A 7,717-nucleotide genomic window follows, 5' to 3' on the forward strand; every position below is an offset into this window, starting at 1 on the left:
CGAATCACTAAGGGGGGTGGGGTGGCGGGCGGGCAGGCTGGCGGGGGAGACTTGAAACTGCTCCGGTGCTCCGATTGGCTCTCTTGGAGGAAAGGGGCGTGGCCCCTCCTTACTATGCGGTGAGAGGACCTAACAACATTCCAGGCCCCACGGCCACGCCCCCGGGCCACTCCCCCCCTCGCCAGACTGCGGCCTCCCAGTCTCCTCGGCCACACCCCCTTCCCAACTGTTTAAAAGGCCACTCACTCCAAAGCTCACGTTTCTGTGATCTGTGGTGGGGTGTTCTGGTCTTGGTGACTATACTTTGGGAAGGCGGAAAGGTTCCGCCCTTCGGGGGTGACCAGGGCCATCCGCCAAGCCTAACGCAACTCCAGCCGGGTATGGGGCGGATCGGAAGTTACCTTACTCACTGCTTAGCCCTCGAATCAAGGACCTACCAAGTTACATAAAAGTATAACCTTCGAGGGTGGGCGCGGTGGCTCAAGCCTGTAATCCTAGCACTTTGGGAGGCCAAGGCGGTGGATCACGAGGTCAGGAGGTCAAGACCATCCTGGCCAAGATGGTGAAACTCCGTCTCTACTGAAGATACAAAAAAATGAGCTCCGCGTGGTGGCGAGCACCTATAGTCCCAGCTACTCAGGAGGCTGAGGCAGGAGAATCGCTTGAACTCGGTAGGTGGAGGTTGCAGTGAGCCAAGATCTCGCCACCACTGCACTCCACTCCACCCTGGGCGACAGAGCGAGACTCCGTCTCAAAAAAAAAGTACAGCATTCGAATCCCGAAAGGGGTTTGTGCGTGTGGGCAGACTTAGGATCCCAGAGAAGTAAGAACTGGAACTGACCTGGGGACTGTGTCCCTCCCACGCTGAAAATGAGACCTGAGGTGCTGGGCTTTCCTAGCAGCCACAGACTTATTTCTCTTTAGGCTGCCCCGCCTTTTCTCCCTCTCTCTGCCCTCATTGTCCCATCTTTCTTGAGATGGATAGAGGTCACTCAAGGAAGAGCTCAGCTTTGTGGACTCTAGCTGCCCTCCCCTCTTGCTCTTTAGGCCTCAGGACATGCTCCCCTGGCTAAGGCTCCTGGACTCTCAACCTGGAGTCTCTCTGTTCAAGGCTGTAGGTACTTTTGTTCCCCAGTGGTTGTAGCTCCAGAAAGGCTGGTTTCAGCTCAGTATCAGGTCTTTTCCAGTGATCCACATCTGTCTACAGGTGACATGGGCTGCCTCGGGACAGTGGTAGCTGTTCAGGTCAAGGCCGGTAAGAGTGGTGTAGAGATTGCACTGGGTGCCTTCTGAGCTAAATCCAACCCTAATAGTCTGTGATTCAATGGTACTCACCCTGTCAAGGAAGGGGCTTCCTTCCTGCTGCAGTTCCCATTGCCCAACATGCATTGGGTCTTATTGCTGATTAGAGGACAACTAGGTCACAGCTAAACTTGCCAGGTACTATGAGACACCCGCTCCCCATGGTCCCTTCCTCATGAGGACAGGTGAGGTCATGATCTGCATATGCCTGTGTGCCATACAGTGCTCATGTGTGCCTGTTTCTGCTGTTCCTACGCACATATACAAAACCTTTTTATATAACACCATTTTAATGGAAATGCTGTTTTTCCAAAATGAAAGTGGCTGCTACAGATCTGAATGATGCTTATGTAACTTTAAACACTGAATTTGGGTAGATCTTAATTCATTAACAGAAAGGGAAATGGAGGAGTTCTGACATACCCACCTCCCATCATTAAAACAATAGGATCTTTCTTTAAGGAAAATCTTCAATAGTCAGGTTGCTAGGGGTCCTTTTTAGACCTTGCCCCTGCCCTCTTTTAAGGTAGATTAGTTGCAGTGGGAGGAATGCAGGCAGGCGATGAGGACTGAGGATTGAGGGGGCCTGCTACGCTTAGCACTGCCGAGTAGGACACTTCACTTTGTTATGCTTCCATGTCCTCAACCATAGAGACAATACCTCCCCTTTTGTAATTTACAAAGTACTTTCACATATATTATCTATCTCATTTGATTTCAAACTTCTTTCAGGTTGATAGAGCAGATATTATGCCCATTTTTATAGATGCCTGTTTGGTAAATGAGGAATCAGGATCTGGGAAGGTTAATTGACTAGCCCGAGGTCTCACAGCGTGTTAAGACAAGGAGACAGGATGTCTTTGGACTTTAAGACGAGAACCCTTGACGCTTTAACATAGTCCCTTTCTTATCTATAGGATGGAGGAGAACTCCACTGCATCACCTCTCCTGGAAGTCCTCCCAGATACCTACTCTCATGTCAGGGTTTTATAGCCTTGTACATACTCTTTCAGACCATTTGGCACCCTATCTTGCAACTGTGTGCTTACTGGCTTCCCAACCAGAAGGTGGCCTGAGATTAGGAGATGTCTCATTCTTTACTGGGTTCCTTGTGCCTAGCAGAGTGCCTAACACAGAACAGGTGACCTGTACATGTTTTCTGTATGGATCTTGACTTTTTTTTTTTAATTTTTATTTATTTTTTAGATGGACTCTCATTCTGTTGCCCAGGCTGGAATGAAGTGGCAGGATCTTGGCTCACTGTAACCCTCTGTCCCCTGGGTTCAAGCGATTCTCCTGCCTCTGCCTCCCGAGTAGCTGGGAATATAGGTATCTGCCAAAATGCCCAGCTAATTTTTGTATTTTTAGTAGAGATAGGGTTTTGCCATGTTGGCCAGGCTGGTCTCGAACTCCTGACCTCAGGTGATCCACCTGCCTTGGCCTCCCAAAGTGCTAGGATTACTGGTATGTGCCACCATACCCAGCCTTGACTTTATATCTTAACCAGTGTTCTTTTGTCCAGGGATTTGTTCAGTCACCTACAGCAAGAAACACATTTTATGTTGTGAGATAAATGACACAAAAATTTCATGGACGATAATTACCCTGGCTATGTGTACACACTTATATTTTCTATCTTACATATTGTATTCTATTTGATGGCTTTAAGGTGCCAGTCATTGACATTCTAAGCTGAATTCACAAACCACCACAGGGTTGTGACCCAGTGTTAAAACAATGCTACCGGCTGGGCGTGGTGGCTCATGCCTGTAATCTCAGTACTTGGGGAGGCCGAGGTGGGTGGATCACCTGAGGTCAGGAGTTCGAGACCAGCCTGACTAAAATGATGAAACCGACTCTCTACTAAAAAATACAAAAATTAACCAGTTGTGGTGGTGCGTGACTGTAATCCCAGCTACTCAGGAAGCTGAGGCAGGAGAATTGCTGAATGGGAGGCAGAGTTTGCAGTGAGCCGAGATCGCACCATTGCACTGCAGCCTGGGTGACAGAGCAAGACTCCATCCAAAAAAATAAATAAATAACATTAAAATTAAAAAATGAAAAAACAATGCCACCTTTACCTCCTGCATGCAGTTGATGCCTTCATGTGTCGGGCTCCGGCTGTCCCTGAAAGATGCAGAGTAGATGGTCCTCAAGCACTTCTGGCTCTGAGGCCAAAGAAAAGTTTGTGTATAACAGATAGAACCCCTTCCAAGGCCAGAGACACAGGGATGCAAATAGAACCCAGCAAGGAGGGGTAACTGAGGCGGAAGGGGCAGTTCCCAAGAGCCCTGGTGGGGACCCCTATGCTTCCAGAGACTACAAAAGCAGTGGAGGCTCTACTGGAGCCTGGAACCTCAAACATAGACAGGCGGGGCTTGCACTCCTGATCAAGCCACAGGCTTCTCACTGCTCTACCCACAGATGATAGGAACAGGTCTGCACTCTGGAAAGCTCTAGGGTCACAGTGGGCCTCTTTCCTGTAGTTAAAGTGGTGAAGGTGGTGGGAAGCAAGTGGACATTCTAACCTCTGCCTAAAACAGCCTCAGAAGTAACATCCTGCCTACAGGGCCTGGGCCAGTTGCTGCTTGTGTAACTTTAGGTGGTTCCTTTTAGGTGGTTCGAGGGAGATAGCTGAAGCTAGGTCTAACAACTCTCCCAGGAGAAAGTCCACTGACTCTCACTTGGTTCCCTACCTGCCCCTTCCCTCTGGCCTCTCTGACTACAAGGTTGGTAAGAGGCAAATTGGAAACAACAGCAGTGTCCCTGTTACCCCTAAATGCTGGAACGGGGAGCTAGGTGGGGCAAAACATGGCGTGGCTGTCCCTGTCTGTCTCCTGCTGTGGCTACTGAAGTCGGACTGGGTGTCCTGAGTCAAGGCTGGCGAAAGGGAAACAGCTGGAGGAGCTTCCTCCATGGGAGATGCCTAATTGCCCTTCTCCCCACAGGAAATAAGTACAAGGTTGGGTACTGACCTTTCATGGTTATCTCTGATGTCACTGAGATGTTACTTTCTTTCTTCAAACCTTAAAAAAAAAAGGGTCGCCGGGCGCGGTGGCTCAAGCCTGTAATCCCAGCACTTTGGGAGGCCGAGGCGGGTGGATCACGAGGTCAAGAGATCGAGACCATCCTGGTCAACATGGTGAAACCCCGTCTCTACTAAAAATACAAAAAATCAGCTGGGCATGGTGGCACGTGCCTGTAATCCCAGCTACTCAGGAGGCTGAGGCAGGAGAATTGCCTGAACCCAGGAGGCGGAGGTTGCGGTGAGCCGAGATCGCGCCATTGCACTCCAGCCTGGGTAACAAGAGCGAAACTCCGTCTCAAAAAAAAAAAAAAAAAAAAAAAAAAGGGTAATTTGTTTTCTTGGTTTTTCTGATTGTCCCTGCAGACTCAGTTCTGCTTTATATTGTTCATGGATAGGTGGGTCTCAGTGCCAGGATTCCAGAGCTTGGTGCCCTCCTGTCACAAGGCTTGCGTGGTATGGTCCTGTCCGGGTTTCCCAGGGTAGAGTCTCAGGGCTGAGGTGGGATGGGGTGAGGAAGGGAGACCCAGTGACTAATGACTGAACTTCTGTGGGGGTGCCAGATGCTGAGGGCTGGGGAGGGAGGAGGAGCTAGTGGTAGTGGGGATAGCTTCTCCATGCAAGAGCCTGGGAAACCTCACTGCCTGCAAGGTGCAAGGATGCTCATCACTCCAACATCACCCCTTAGTTACTTAAACTCTTGACTCAGTTTCTCCTTAAAATGGAGGCAACAGTAGTACCTCCTTTGTAAGTTATTGTGAGGATTAAATGAGGTGATATATGAAGTATTTAGTGCCTGAAACACTGAGTGCTCAATAGTTGTTATGCTCATCATCATTCTCCTTTCCTCCAAAGCTGTTTCTTCCGCATCCATCATCTGCCCAGTTTCCCAAGCCAGAAACCTGAGGTCACCCAAGTCTCTCCCACCCAACCAGTCCTGAAAACCAATGGCTCTTCCATTCCCAAAGATTTGTCAGGCCCTTTCCTTCTTTCCATTCGCATGCATGGCTGGCTGCTGTCTCAGGGGAGGCTGGCAACAGGCTTCTCATCAACCTTTTTCACTCTCTACATCCCAAATTCAAATCCATCCCTGCTCTCCTAGAAAATGCAAATCTGATTCTGTCTTGTCCTGATCCTGTCTGTATGGAATGATTCAGCAGTTCCCTGAGCCTTCCAGAAGGAAGCTCAGATGCCTAGCTGGGCACCCATGGTCCCCAAGATCTGGCTCCTGCCAGCCTGCCTACCCCATGTCCAGCGCTTTCCCCCACAGCCCTCCGCTGCTGTCAGGAGGAACGAAGTGCCTGGGATCACGATACTGAGATTGTGCCTCCCTACCTTTGCGCAGGCAGTTCTTTCTGGCTGGATGCCCTTTCCCCTCCTCTGTGAGCTAACTCCTAAGTGCCACCTCTTCCTCGAATCCTCCCAGGTCCCAGTCTGACTTAGAAGCTTCTGGAAGCTCCTGTATTTTCATTCTGGTTTACTTGCCTGTTCCCCTACTGCACTGTAAGCTCCTTCAGGGCAGGCGCTGTCTCTTTTTCTGCACACCCCTATTGCGTCTCACAGAGCCTGGCACACAGTACTCGTTGGAAACCAGTCCCAGCGGGCACCTTCCTTTCTGGGCACTGTTGATCTCCCTGGGGCACAGACCCAGGGAAGCTGGGGGGCAGGATGCCAGCCTCCTAGGCACTTTCTCCTCAAGCCAGTCAGTGATGGAGTTTCAACCAGGTTAGAGCCTGCCAGCACCCTGCCCATCATCCCAGGCAGCAGCGAGTCGCTCAGGAGTCAGATCTCCACACAGCTTCGGAAACAAGACAGAGGCCAACTGAGGGCTGGGGAAGCCCACAGATACACCTTGCCCTGGGGCGGGTGAATGCTGAGCAGCGCAGCCCCCCGACCTTCCCACCGGCGCAGTCAGTGTCGGAGAAGTGTGCCATAAGGACAAAAATAACTACTGGGGGCAGAGCCGGCGAGGTTGGCCGGGGTTCCTGCCTCCCCTGTACCCGCATCGGGAGCACCCCCAAATCTCCCCTCGCCCTCTGGTCCTGGGCGGCCACGTGACCTGCGCCCCCAGCAGCCACTGAAAGCCTGTCTCCAACCCTTCTGCTAAATTGGGAAGCGACAGGAGCCGATCGAGTTTCTCGACCGGTATTTACAGGTTCCCTATTTACAAGAAAAACCCTCTTGCCACACTCCCAGCTCCGGCGTTGGGCAAAGGAAAAAAGGGGCCTCTCCTGCGCCCCACCCCCACCTCTCCAATCCTCCAGCCCCGGTGCTCTCCGCCCTTCCCTCCCTCCCTCGCTCCCCCGCTGCCTGCGGCCCCCTCTGGGGGCACAGCTTAGGTCGCTGCATTCCAAAGCCCGGGCGGCTCTTTGAGGTCAAGTAGCGTGGTGGGGGTGGGGAGGGGAAGCTCCTGACCCGGGCAGGCGGCCTTGAGGCCTTTCAGTGATCAGCAGATTGGGGCCCCTTCTCCTGAGACCTCCTGGGGGGCCAGCTTCGTTCTGGCCTCAAGAACTCAGTGGGGAGGCACGGCAGGTTTTCACCCTGCAGGCCTGCGGTGCTAAGCGGTCCTCAGTCCTCCCTGTCCCCCCAGCCCAGGCTGCGTACCCATCCTGCTCAAAGACACGGGCCCGGGACTCACCGGGGCTTGAGTCCTTGAAGGGCTAGAATCTCAACTCTTGGCCTGCAAAATGGACGGGAAAGTGAGAAGACTGGGAAGGGCCAGCCACTTAGTTTAGGCCAAGATCTCCTTGTCAGGCAGGCCAAAGTCCAGAGCTAACCGGGCACCCTCTGTCAAGCCTGCGTCCCAGACCTCTGAGAGCTGTGCTTTGGGCCTGGGGAGAGGGAAACTCAGAGGGGACTGATTTCCTTCAGGGCTGAGCAGACAGATATCCCCTAAGCAGCTCATTCCGGTACAAACTCAGAGAGCTAGCAAAGCCCTGGAAAAGCCAGCCGCCATGGCTGAGGCAGGAGGACTGCTGGAGCCCAGGAGTTCGAGGCTGCAGTGAGCCATGATCCGGCAACTGCATTCCAGCCCATGGGACACAGCAAGACCCATGTCTAAAAAAAATAAGCCCTGGCTGGTCACGCCTGTAATCCTAGCACTTTGAGAGGCTGAGGTGGGTGGACTGCCTGAGCGCAGGAGTTTGTGACCAGCCTGGGCAACATGGCAAAACGCCATCTTTAAAAATATATATATTTCGGCCTGGCGCGGTGGCTCACGCCTGTAATCCCTGCACTTTGGGAGGCCGAGGCGGGTGGATCACGAGGTCAAGAGATCGAGACCATCCTGGTCAATATGGTGAAACCCCGTCTCTACTAAAACTACAAAAAATTAGCTGGGCATGGTGGCGCGTGCCTGTAATCCCAGCTACTCAGGAGGCTGAGGCAGGA

The sequence above is a fragment of the Cebus imitator genome, unplaced genomic scaffold (assembly GCF_001604975.1).
Source record: "Cebus imitator isolate Cc_AM_T3 unplaced genomic scaffold, Cebus_imitator-1.0 Scaffold96, whole genome shotgun sequence".
NCBI lineage: Eukaryota > Metazoa > Chordata > Mammalia > Primates > Cebidae > Cebus > Cebus imitator.